The 14003-nt window shown below is 44.5% G+C and overlaps 1 long non-coding RNA gene across 2 annotated transcripts in view; it reads left to right on the top strand.

The window, feature by feature from the left end:
• Nucleotides 1-11631, top strand: part of LOC141371402 (uncharacterized) — a 47192-nt gene extending 35561 nt beyond the window's left edge. For both annotated transcript variants that reach the window (XR_012376343.1, XR_012376344.1), the window contains exon 3: nucleotides 11463-11631. This is a non-coding gene — a long non-coding RNA (uncharacterized lncRNA). The remainder of the gene's footprint in view (nucleotides 1-11462) is intronic.
• Nucleotides 11632-14003: the final 2372 nt, after the last annotated feature.

Genomic DNA, 14003 nt, shown 5'->3' with positions numbered 1-14003 from the left:
TTTTCTTTAATTTAAATTTTAGGTAGTTAACATACAGTGGAATCTTGGTTTCTGGAGTAAAATTCAGTGATTCATCACTTACATACAACACCCAGTGCTCATCATAACAAGGGCTCTCCTTAATACCCATCACCCATCTAGCCCATCCCCTACCCCCTCCCTCCACCAACCCTCAGTTTGTTCTCTATTGTTAAGAGTCTCATATGGCTTGTTTTCCCTCTCTCCTTTTTTTTCCTTTTCCCCCTTATGTTCATCTATTTTCTTTCTTAAATTCCACATATGAGTGAGATCATATGGTATTTGTCTTTCTCCGACTGACTTATTTCACTTGCATAATACACTCTAGTTCCATCCACGTCATTGCAAGTGGCAAGATTTCTTTTTCTTGATGGCTGAGTAATATTCCATTGTATATATACACCACATTTTCTTTATCCATTCGTCGGTCGAACATTTGGGCTCTCTCTCTCCATAGTTTGGCTATTGTTGATAATGCTGCTACAAACATCGGGGTGCGTGTATCCCTTCAAATCTGTATTTTTGTATCCTTTGGTTAAATACCTAGTAGTGAAATTGCTGGATTGTAGGATAGTTCTATTTTTAACTTTTTGAGGACTCTCCATACTGTTCTCCAGAGTGGCTGCACCAGTTTGCATCCCCACTAACTGGGAACAGTTTGCATGCACCAACCAGTATAAGAGGGTTCCCCTTTCTCCGCATCCTCACCAACACCTGTTGTTTCTTGTGTTGTTAATTTTAGCCATTCTGAGAGGTGAAGTGGTATCTCATCACGGTTTTGCATTTGTATTTCCCTAATGATGAGTGATGTTGAGCATCTTTTCATGTGTCTGTTAGCCATCTGGATGTCTTCTTTGGACAAGTGTCTATTCACATCTTCTGCCCATTTCTTGACAGGGCTATTTGTTTTTTGGGTGTTGAGTTTGATAAGTTCTTTGTAGATTTTGGATACTAACCCTTTATCAGGTATGTCATTTGCACATATCTTCTCCCATCCTGTAGGCTGCCTTTTAGTTTTGTTGACTGTTTCCTTTGCTGTGCAGAACCTTTTTATCTTGATGAAGTCCCAATAGTTCATTTTTGCTTTTGGTTCCCTCCCCTGTGGTGACGTATCTAGGAAGAAGGTGCTACAGCCAAGGTCAAAGAGATTTCTGCCTGTGTTCTCCTCTAGGATTTTGATGGTTTCCTGTCTTATATTTAAGTCTTTCGTCCATTCTGAATTTATTTTTGTGTATGGTGTAGGAAAGTGATCCAGCTTCATTCTTCTGCATGTTACTGTCTAGTTTTCCCAACACCGTTTGTTGAATCCAATCTTTCTTCCATTGGATATTCTTTCCTGCTTTGTCAAAGTCAAACTTACACTACTTGCAGATGAGATGATACTCTATGTATAAAACCCAAGAGACTCCACCAAAAAATTGCTAGAACTCATACATGAATTCAGCAAAATTGCAGGATATAAAATAATCCATTGCATTTCTATACACCAATAACAAAGCAGAGAAAAAGAAATCAAGGAATTGATCCCATTTGCAATTGCACAAAAAGCAATAAGATACCTAGGAATAAATCTAACTAAAGAAGTGAAAGATCTGTACTCTGAGAACTACAGAACACTTATGAAAGAAATTGAAGAGGACACAGAAATGGAAAAGCATTCCATGCTCATGGATTGGCAGAATGAGCACTGTTAAAAGGTCTATACTACCCAAAACAATCTACGCATTTGAGGCAATCCCTCTCAAAATACCACCAGAAGTTTTCACCGACCTAGAACAAACAATCCTAAGATTTGTACGGAACCACAAAAGACCCTGAATAGCCAAATCAATTCTGAAAAAGAAAAATAAAACTGGAGGCATCACAATTCCAGATTTCAAGCTCTATTACAAAACTGTAATCATCGAGACAGTATGGTACTGGCACTAAAACAGACACATAGATCAATGGAACAGAATAGAGAACCCAGAAATGGACCAACAACTATCTGGTCAACTAGTCTTTGTCAATGTCATTTCATGGACAGTAACAAATGCTCCATACTGGTGCAGGATGTCAATACTGGGAGATGTTGTGTGCATGTGGGGACAAGATGCATACGGGAATTCTGAGTTATAAATTCTGTTCAGTTTTGCTGTGAACCTAAAACTGCTCTAAAAAAGAACATTTATTAATAACAACAAAAAAGAATGAAGTACTGAGACATGCTGCAGTGTGAACAATCTTTGAAATCATTATCTTAAGCGAAAGAAGCCAGTCACAAAAGTCCAGATATTATATGTTTCCATTAATATGACAGTCCAGAGTAGGAGAATCCATAGAGACAGTGTCTGAATGGTTGCTTAGGGCTGAGGATGGGGAGATGATGCGGGGATGGGGTAATAAGCTAAAGTGTTTGTGATTTTCTTTTGAGATCATGAGAGTGTTCTCAAATTGGTTGTGATGATGGTTGCACACTAAAATCCATAGAACTGTATATTTTAAGGGGGTGAATTGTATGGTATAAAAATTACAATTAAAGCTGTTTTTAAAACTGATCATAACCTCAGCACTGACAAAATAAAAGCATTGAAAGAAGAATAGTGAAGAGAGCAGTAAATAGGAGTATAAATCTAAACGAACACTGACAGTATAAAACAATGTTAATAACGTATCAAAGAGCCTTAAAAATAGACACAGACTTAACATGCACAGAAACTATGACACAGAAGTCAGGAGGAGGATTAATGGAGTTAAAGTGTGCTCTGAAGTCGTCTCTCTGTGTGGAAGATAAAGGTACTAATCAATTATACTTTGTTAAGTCAAGGATACATGTTAAATACTAAAAAGTATATGACTTCCAAATCAGAAGAGCAAAAAAAAAAAAAAATGAGCCCAAAGAAATAAGTACATAAAAGGAAAACTGCATAGGCAGTTAAAAAAAATGATCAGTAATTTTGTTAAATGCAAATGGACTAGATAACTGTCTTCAAAGAAGTAAAACTGTCAGGCTGGAGGGAAAATACAAAATCTTTCCGCTATTTACAAGGGTCACACCTAAAAGACAAGAATAGAGAATGATAGAAAAGAAAAATATGGAAAAAAATGAAGTACCAACCAAGAGAAGTGATGGGGCTATATTAAATGTCTATCACATAGACTTTGAGGATGCACATGCATTGGCAGGATCACCCTCTGTACCACTCCAATCTGAAACCACCCACATATCCACTGAGAGTAGAATGGGTAAATTGTGGTATATTCATGCAATGCAAGTGAACAGACTATAAATACCCACACCATTTGGATGGCTCTTAAAAACATAATACTGAGCAAAGGGAGTAAGACACGAATGAATACATGCAGTATGATTCCATTTATAAAAGTATTCAGAAACAGGCAAGGGTAACAATCTCATGTAGGGAGGTATACCTGGTTGTCTAAACTCTGAAACAAAACAGGATGTGACCATCCTTCCCCTGGGAGGCCTTGGTCAGCCTGCCCACGTTGAGAGAGTTCTCCCCCCAGAAATATAAGGAGGCTTTTGGCAGATTCTATATCTGGATGAGTCAAGGCTCTGCCCATGATAATGAACAACCAGGGCAAGAAGGGGATCTTCTGAGGCTGGGGTGAGCCTGAGCAACCACGTTGACTACTCCTTGCCAAGGGGAGGCAAGGTTCCAAGGGACAGTGGTGATGGGGGAATAAGGGAGGAGAGAAGAGGGTCCTCCTTATTTCTTGGCCTGTACTCTCTGGCCACAACGTGCCAGTGCTGGGGACCTTCTCGGGCTGTCCTTAGGGCTGGGGAGGCCATAATCAGGATCACGTGACCCTTACTCCCAGTTGACTGACCCACCACGACCCTGGGGCCATGGATTCTACAGGCCATGGAAATGAAGGTGTTCAGTGTATCACGCCTAAGCTGCAGGAGCCATTAGGATGGAGTCATTTCTGGCTGTCCTAGAATTAGGTCGAATTGGAGTGGGGATTTGGTAGGAACTAGATTTTCCAACAGTGGCTTCAGCTCGGTTCCCCCCAGATGGTCTTACCCAACCCCCTCCTGCAGCTGCTTTGGCCGCATCTGCAGCTGGTCAGGGAATTTGTACTAGTGAGTGCTTCCGCTCAGACCATTTGCAGGCCACTTCTTGATGCTTCAAGTGGTGAGAGTGGAGACTGGCTGGGGACGTTTGACTTGACTTAGTGATTTCTGCAACAGGACAGTGATGCACCACTTCCCTCCCCGCCTCTTTATTTTGTCTACGCTCGGTCCATACTAGAATTCTTAGCTGCAGTGGACAGAAATTAATCTTGGCTTACTTAATCAGAAAAAAGAGTTTCCTGCAAGGGTGCTGGGTAGACAGCCTGCAGACTGGGTTGAAAGGGAGGCTGATGGGCTGAGAGCACAGAAAGTTCAATCCGAGGGCATGGTCTGATGAGAACGAGGCTGCTGCCGGGGCTGCCTCTGCACTCTCAGCTCTGGGCCACTGGCACCCAGCACTCTAGCTCCCAGGGGCCACCGTCCTGTGGTCACATGGAGTCTGAGGGACTTTAGCTTCTCTCTGTCCCCCACCCAGACCTGTGTCCCAGGTGGGGTCATCTGACAGGCTGGCAGAACCACAGAGGTCGGGAAAGCACACGTCTGGGTGTTTTGGCTTCTGCAGAGAGAGGTGGGGCTCTGCAGGACTCACACGGTGGCCATGTCTCCAAACCCAGGAAGCGGGCTCAGATGCTGGGCGATGCTGCACTGTCGCCCACCTGAGGCCGGACGCTGAGGTGAGAGGGAGCGCGGGCCCGGCCCTGCCGTCAGGTGGCACAGCAGGTACATGAGCAAAAGCCACCCAGGGACCAAAGGGCCACAGCTTTAGCACAAAGGCGGGGACAATGATTCAGGCCACAGTTTCCACATCTGTAAAATGAGAGTAGTACTAACAGTGCTTGTCTCATATGGTTGGTGGAGAAATAAAAAGAGCATGTGGCAAACTCCTTCTATTGTATTCGCACATGTAGGGCCTTGGCCTAGTGGCAGGAGTCCTCATTGAAGAGGCAGTTCGGCAGAATGGTTGAGAATGTTGTCACTCTTGCTGTGGGGCTCTAGTGGCCCCACCCGTACCCTTTTGGAGGCAGAAGAGTGGGGGTGGTTAAGCCCACAGGCTCTGGGGCCACACTGAATGAGCCTTTGAAACCCAGTTCTTGGGTGACACACTTTAATTGCTCGGTGCCTCAGTTTCTCCCTCTGTAACATGGGAATGGTCACAACTTCCCAGGGTCGCTGTGAGGATTAAGTATTACACATAAAGGCCCCTGAGCAGTGCCTGGCATGTAGTTACAATCTCAGTAAGTGTCAGCAATGTTTATTAGTCTGAGGTCTATTGTGGGCACCGATCCCTGCCAAACTCCAGAGAGTCCTGTTCCAGATGGGTACACCACTTACATATGACAGCTAAGGAACTGCGAGGCACAACGCCGTTAAGGGCCCAAGGGAGCCATTCAGACTCCGTGTCGCAGCCCTGCTATGTTACGGGCCCGGAGCCTCACGTGCACAGCCTGTGGGAACATGGAGCCTTGCCCGGGCTGCCAGCTCCCAGCTGCGGTTACTGGTCCCCAAGACCCCGTTCCTGCACCAAGCCTGCCATGGTGGTTTGGCCCATCAGTCGATCACAATTTTCCACAGTGCATCCAGTCTCACTCAGGATTTTGAACTGCAAAGTAGACTCGAGGGGTGATCGACTGGAGCCACGTCTGGCCCTCTGCCATCTTGCTCAGGCGCCCTCCCAGAAATCCCTAAACTTTCTCCTCACTACCTGTTGGGCAATGTCTCCTGATTTCCCATTCCAAGTCTTCTCTCGCGCACAGCTCTGCCATCTAGCCTGCCCTCCCCTGCCTCTAGGACAGTGGTTCTCAGCCAGGGATGAGCCTGCCAACAGGGGACACTTGGCAATGGCTGGAGACATTTCAGTTGTCACAACTTGAGGGATGGAGGTGTCCTACTGGCACCTAGTGGGTAGAGTGAGACAGTGAGACAGCCCTGTGAGACAGTCCCGCACAGCAAAGAACTTCCCAGACCAATAAAGAATTTTCCGGTTGCTGAGCTTGAGAAATCCCATTCTAGGAATTCTGCTGAATAAGTTGGTGTATATCGTGTTGCGGTATAAAAGTATAAAGAAGAAAGCAAAAATCCCCCCAAATCTCACTATCCAGACAGAACCACTGTCTACATTTTGGTGATCTGCCCTCCAAGTTTCTCTCTCTGCATGTTTACATGTAGACTTATAGATGTGTATAATTTGACAGAAATATGCTCATACTATACATGCTGTTCGCCAACTCATTTTTTTTTCCACTCAACAACATACCATGGGCATCTTTCTACTGTCAACAAATGGAGATTTGCAACATCCTTTTTAGAAGTCCCCATGACATTCCATAGTAGGGATGTAACACTTTATTTAGACAATCCCTTATTGATGGATATTTAGATCATGTTCAGTATTTTGCTGTTATAAACACTACTGTGATGAATATCATTGTATATATATCTTAGCACACTTGTCTGAGTAAATCCTTAAGATAAATTCTAAGAGTGGGATTGCTGGCCAAAGAATAACATGCCCTTTTAGGACATCTGAATACTCAATGCTGAATTACCACTTTAAAAGTCACATTAAGTTACACAACTTCTAACAGGGCACAGAAGTGCCCATCTCTCTGCCCCTTCACCCACACTGGATAGCATCAATTTTTTAAAGGACTTCTTAAAGCACTCACAGAGAATAGCCAGGAATGCTCAGAGTTAAGTGTGTGATTTTCTCCTTGGCAGCTGAATTCTGGGATTTGATGTAACCCTCTTAGAGTCTGGATTTTCTGTCTCCTCTCCCTAATTCCCCCTCTCCTTGTGGTCAAATCCTCAGCCAGGCCAGGGTCGGGGAGGAGAACTTGGTGAGCAGACTGGGGCTCCCATTTGGGGGTGTTGCCCCCCCTACCTATGGTTCTGTCAGGCTGGGAATGCTCCTCTGTCTCCCTGTCTCTATGGCTATTCTCCTGCCTGAGTTTTGAGGACTTAGGAGTGTGTTTCCATCAGAGCAGTCTCTATCTATGGCCTTGACCTGAAGCCCCCTGCTCTTTATTCTCTAACTGGGGCCCTTCTCTACTCCTAGTGAGGAGTAATACAGTAATAGCTCAAATGGACAGAGTGTTTTTGAGTTGAGTGTGTGGGATTTACAATTCCTCCAAACAATCCCATGAAGGAGTCACTATTATTCTCGCCCCTGTTTTTCTCAGTGCAGCAACTGAGGCTCAGAGAGAGAAAGGATCAGCCCAGGGCCCATTGCAGGTGAATGGCAAAACAGGAATTTGAACCCAAACCTTCTGTTTGTTTGTTTGTTTTAAATATTTTATTTATTTATTTGACAGGGAGAGACAGAGAGAGAGGGAACACAAGCAGGGGGAGTGGGAGAGGGAGAAGCAGGCTCCCCACTGAGCAGGGAGCCCGATGCGGGGCTGGATCCCAGGACCCTGGGATCATGACCTGAGCCGAAGGCAGTTGCTTAACGGCTGAGCCACCCAGGTGCCCCCCAAACCTTCTGTTTTAAAATGTACCTGTAGTTTGTTTTAATCAGGTAGGGTAAGACACACGGACATGGAAATGATGGTAATGAAGGGAGAAGTTTTTATACTCACAGATCCCTTGTAACAGGAGGCACTGCTTACTGGGTGGGGCTACGTGGGGAAGCACCAGGGTTGGTCAGGAGGCAGAAGGCTCAAGAGGAAAGCATGGGCTAAGTAAGGCCTTTATTGCCAGAAATGCCTCACCGGCAAATTCCCAGAGTGAAAGGCTTTGGCGTGTACATACTGTATTTTAGAATGGTGTGGGATTTCATGTTTCTGAAATCAGGATACATCTTACAATTAAAGTCTTATTTCACATGTTACCAGGCAGTAGAGTGTATTATTTAAAAGAGAGATCTGTCATTGGATGACTTTAGTTCAAATCTTGGTTCTACCAGTTCCTAGCTATATATGATCACATTACTTAACCTTGCTGAACCTCCATTTCCTTTGTGGAAAATGGACTTGCTCTCTGTCCTTTGCAGTTAAGGGATACAGGCAGTGAGTGGGAAATCTACAGGGTAAGAATATCTTGCTGACTGCTCCAACAGCTGATATGGAAGCAAGGTGAATGCTGTACTGGGATTGGCTAAGCTCCTCAAAGTTTTTAGAGAAGGCGTATATATGAGTGTTTCCTATGAACTAGATGGGGGCCACCTGGCTGAGAGGGCTGATATGAGAGCATCCCCCTAGGTCTGTCCAAAAGGACCACCTGGAAGGGGTAGGCCTTCAAGAGCTGGAAGCAATTCCAAAAGGCTAGATGGAGGAAGCAATGAACCCCAAGATAGGATGTCCCCACATTGAGGAACTAGTTTTGGGAAGTCTCTGAAGAACTCACAAAAGCACCTCACAAGAGTCATCTTTAGACAAACGAGTAGAGGGCAGCTTAAGGCAGAACAATCAAATGAAACCTTCCCTCTCCACTCACCTCTCCTCCCTTCCCGCTGCCATGCCCACCCAATCCCAGAACTGTCAGTAATGCAACTGGCAAGTGAGAAAGGGAGTGCGTGGGAATAAAAATGAATGATCTACCTCATCCTCTTTGCAGAAGGCAGGCAGCTTTCTTGCAGCAAGCATTGGCTCTTATCCAAGCATCCTATAAACATTTCCAAGGCATGGATCCGAAACCAGGCTCTGGTTAGGTGTTGAGGGTAGGGTCACAGGTGAAAGTGAAACAAAAGTGAACCAAGTAAAGCCCTTGCCATCTAGAAGCTCACATTCTACTGTAAGAGGCTGGCATATGAAAAGTAATTACAAAATGGTGGGATGCATAAAATAATAAAAACAAATCTTCATTGAACACCTAGATTCTGGGGGCTTTGCTGGACTCATCTCATTCAATTCTCATAGCAGCCCTGTGAGATGGGTATTGTTATGCGCATTTTACAAATGAAGAAACTGGAATGCAAAGAAGTTAAATGGATTTGAACTTGGTCAGTTCTGACTCCAAGCTCCTCTCTTATTAATGGTGCACAGAGGAGGCGAACAGTGGGGGTGAGTGTGGAAAATGGGATCTGAGAGGATGTGCCCATAAGAAAGAGAAGTACCTTCCAGAAAAACGAACCAGCGTTTTCAAAGGCTATATATTTCTGTGGGTGCAAGACATTGTTTGTATAGCTGCTAATGAGCATTTATTGAGCACTTACCACATTCCAGGCAATTTACATGGATTTAATCCTCATAGCTTGCTATATATTCTTATCTGCATTGTTATAAAAGAGGGACCTAAGGCTGAAGGAGGGGTAGCCCAGAGACCCACAGACAGTAAGAAAGGGAAGCCAGAACTAGAACCTATGTCTGTGTCATCCCCAAGCGGTGTTTTTTCCACTACACCAGGTACGCAGCTGGAAATTAACAGCAAAGGGCCCCGCCCCCTGCTCCTGACCTGCCCTTTGGCATAAGGGCATACGGACTCTCCCTGGCTATAGGATTGGCTCAGAGTTGAGCACGTGACCCATACTAGTCCAATCACAGTGAGTTCTGGGCCTTGAGGCCTCGCTTCTGGAAGAGGCTTTATTCCTGCTTGTCTTGAAGGATTCTGGGGCGCTGGGGCTGAAGCTCTGGCTGATGGGGATGGGGCCTGTGGCAGTGGTCTGGAGCTACAGGGTATGGGGCTGCAGATGTAGGGGTGGGAGAACCATTGTGCCCAACTGATGTGAGGAGTTGGGAGTGGGGCAGAATCCCCGGCCCTAGCTTGGCGTCGTGGCCCTCAGGGCCCATTTGTAGGGGAGATCACGCTATAAATGAAAGAGAGTCAGGCACTACTTGTACTTTTGGTAATAGCCGCCCACAAGGCTCACAGACACAGTGTGTTCCAGGTGGGTCATCAGGCAGCAGCATTTCATGTCACAGTAATAAACAGGAGACTGAGATTATAATAAAAAACCAGTTTGAACTTCTCCTTGGGATGGCGCCGTGCCTATCTGAATAATGATGCATTCTTTCAGTACCTCCCGCATGCCAGGCTCGTTCCAGCCTCAGGCTTTGGCACACCCAATTCCTTTCGCCTGACACGTTCTTTATCCATCTGTTCACTTGGCCACCTTCTCGTCCACGTCTGGGCATAACTGCCACTTTTCTCAGAGGCCTCCCCGGACCCCCGAGGCTGGGCTCAGAGCTCCTCACCCTGGGCTTCGGTGGGTCCCATCGACCAAGCAGAGGACAGCCTGCCTTGTAGCCAGGCTGCGATCCTCACAAGGGCAGGGACACCTTCCCTGGAGGTCGCTTCTCTTTCCGTAGTTCCTAACACAGTGCCTGACATATGCTTGTCCCCGAGTACACATGAAGGTCAGGGATTGTGTCTGATTCATCCCTTAACGGGGGCTCCACCCTGGGTCAGGTTTATGGGCTTGTGATCATCACAGTCAAACAGGGCTCCATGCTCAAAAGGGCCCTGTGCTTGGGATTTAATGCTCCAGGTTCACCATCTTGAAATTCTTGAAGATTGTATATCTGAGTTTGTGTTTTGTACAGGGAGTGTGATGGAACAATAGAGCATGCCCTGGGTGCTTGGAGCCTCAGCTCAGGTGCAGTCCTGGCTTCCATTGCCTTCCCAGGATGGGTTCTTGGACGCTTAACTCCTCTGCCCTGTGGTGTACAGAACACTGCCTCTGTCCCCCTCCCCACTCCATGAGCGCTGTTGCCCTCTGCCCTGCAGGGGCGTGAGCACATGGAGGTTGTGGTCAGGCATACACACTTGGTGACATCTTGCAACTGGCATGGTCCCAACGCTGGGTTAAGCACAAAAGTGGTGGTTGGCCAGCCAGAGGCTGCATCTCAAGGAGGTCAAGCCTGGTCCGGGTTCCAAGCCCTCGTTAGCACCAAGGTTTAAAGATCCTCGAGGATCACATGTCTGCTGTGGGTTGGGCAGCAGACGGTGGGAAGGAGAGATGACTGGCTGGACTTCCGCAGACCCTGCCCAGGTTATAGCACAGGGTGTTGGGCCAGTGACTAGGAGGAGGGTGAACCCAGCATTCATCAGACCCAAATGAGAATGCAGGCGCCACTCACTGGGGTGGCCCATGGGTGTCTGTGAGCATATGTGCTCTCCTTGCTTGTGCCAGGCCTCCAGGATTGCTCCTGCAGCTGGCTCTGTGCCCGGAGGGTGTGTCGGGGGGGAGGTGGGGTATCTCAGAATCCTCTCCTCCTTTCCACTTTCCTGTGTCTGGCTTGTTTTTCTTTTGTGGCTAGCTCTAGGCATCCTCCTGGGATGAAGCACACGGTACAAATTGTGTAATTTCAGTGAAATTGTTTATGAATTAAATGCCCTGGTATTTACATTTAGAACAGGAATTGAACAATATACAGATGAACAATAAAGCCATGCTAATAATTTAAAATTTGTGTTTTTCCTTCCTTAGAGTGACACCAAATAACAAGTGAAAAGCACCATAAGAAGTCAAGAGTGAGACCATGGTAGAAAGAAGAAATTCTCTATGTACCCTTTTTTAAGAACACTTTCTTCTTGTTCTTTGAACAGTGAGCTCTGAATTTTCATTTTGTGCTGGCCCTGCCGTAGCTCTTGTTTGTTGAGTGAAAAACGAAATAAATAAATATTTTTATTAAAAAGTGGAACACGCTCATTATTTTCTGTTTCCGGACAGTGCTGTGTGTAATCAGGATTGCTGGCTTGTTGTGAAATACAAGAACATCCAAATAATACAACTACTCTTGAATCACATGTGCCTCTTGTGGATTTATGTGCCCTGTGTCTCCAAGGTCATCACGCTCTCCTCAGTATCCTCGTTCCAGTTTCCAGATTCGGTTCTGGTCTTGCTGGAGTAGCTTGTATCAGCGAATCCTTCCACAGACAACAGTGATAAATTCTGGACAAAATCTTAAAGCAACTATTTAAAGAGTCTAGAGAGTAAACAGTCGCAGACCGAAACTAGAGACTTCAACTCATGAAAACAGTAAACGTACTGTCTCACACACACACACGCGTGCGCGCGCGCACACACATGCACACGCCCATGTACACACATACATTACAGAGGGACATAAGCTCTGTGAGGGGAAGACCCTCATTCATCTTATTGACATAGAAGATACCCAATACGTTTTTGTTGGCAAATGCATGTTTTGTTTGGTATACATTTTTTTTAAGTCAGGTTTATTGAAGCATAATTTAGCGAGAGTAAAATTCACTCTTTTTTGTTGTGCCATTTGATGCATTTTGACAAATGTGTACAGTTGTGTAACCTCCACTACAATCAGGATATTGAGAATTTCTGCCACTGACAAAAGTAACTTCTTTTTTTTAAAGATTTATTTATTTGGGAGAGAGAGAGAGCACGAGTGTGAGGGGCAGAGGGAGAGAAGAAACTCAAGCAAAGTCTGTGCTGAGTGCGGAGCCCGACTCGGGGCTACATGCAGGGCTCGATCTCAAAACCCTGAGATCAGGATCTGAATGGATACTGAGAGTTGGACGCTTAACCGACTGCACCACCCAGGTGCCCCCAAAAGTACTTCTTATTCCTCTGCAGGCAGTCCCTTCCCCAGCCCCAGCCTCTGGCAATAACTGACCTGATTTCTGTCACTCTATCTTCATCTTTTTCAGAATATTGTATAAATGGAATCATACCGAATGTAACCTTTTGTGTCTGGCTTCTTTCACTTGCGTTAATGCTTTTGAGATTCATCCATGTTGCTGCATGTGTTAGTAAAACATTTGTAGTATGGCTGAGTAGTTATTCCCCTGTGTCAATGTATCTTAATGAGTGGACATTGGGTTGTTGTGAGTTTGGGGCTATCATGGATAAACCTGCTGTAAGTATTTGCATGTGGGTCTTTGTGGGGACATGCTCAGTTTCTCTTGGGTAAATACCTAGGAGTGACATAGTTGGTTCACATGTTGAAATTTGTAAGAAACTGCCAAACTGATTTCCAAAGTGGCTGCATCCACAATGTAATGAGGATTCCAGTTGCTCCATATACTCACCAGCACTTGGTATTGTCAGCATTTAAAGAAATGTTTAGCCCTTCTAATAAGTGTGTAGTGTTATCTCATTGTGGTTGTAAGGTGCGTTTATCTGATGACTAATGATGTTGAGCATTTTTTCACACCTTTATTTGCCATCCACACAACTTCGTTTTGGTGAAGTATGTATTCAAATCTTTTGTCCATTTAAAAAATTGGATTGTTTCTTATTACTGAGTTGTAGGAGTACTTTATATATTTGGGATAGAAACCTTTATCAAATGTGTGTTTTGCAAATATTTTTTTCCACTTTGTGATTTGTTTTTTCTTTATTTTAATACATTTGAAGAGCAAAATTTTAAAATTTGACAAAATCCTATTTATCTATTTTTTTTCTTTTCTAGTTTGTGTTTTTTGTATCCTAGGGAATCACTGCCTAAAACAGAGTCACAAAGATTGTTCTCTGTTTTCTTCTAGAAGTTCTACTGTTTTAAATTTTGTATATTTAGGTCTATGATTAATTTCAAGCAATTTTGTTTTTTGTATATGGTGTGAGAAAGGGGTTGGGGTTCATTTTTTTTTTTTGTATGTCCAATGGTTCCAATATCATTTGTTGAAAAGACCATTTTTTTTCTCCATTAAATTGCCTTTGCACCTTTGTTAAAAATCAATTAGCCATATAGCTGTGGATTTACTTGTGCTAAACTGTTGGACTCTGGACTTCTGAACTATCTCTTCTTTCCATTTATCTATGGGCCTATCCTAACACCAGGATCACACTGTCTCAATTACTGGAGCTTTATAATAAGTCTTGAAATCGGGTAACATAAATTCCCCAACTTGGTTCTTTTTTTCAAAATTGTTTGGCTATTCCAGTTCTTTTGCATTTCTATATAAATCTTAGAATCAGTTAGAATCAGTCTCTCAAGAAAGAAAAAGCCTATTTGGGTTTAAATTGATATTGTGTTGAATCTAGAGGTCA

The sequence above is a fragment of the Callorhinus ursinus genome, unplaced genomic scaffold (genome assembly GCF_003265705.2).
Source record: "Callorhinus ursinus isolate GAN/ISIS: 27379988/994484 unplaced genomic scaffold, GSC_fseal_2.0 scaffold3, whole genome shotgun sequence".
Lineage (NCBI taxonomy): Eukaryota > Metazoa > Chordata > Mammalia > Carnivora > Otariidae > Callorhinus > Callorhinus ursinus.
This window is presented reverse-complemented; position numbering and strand designations above follow the sequence as displayed.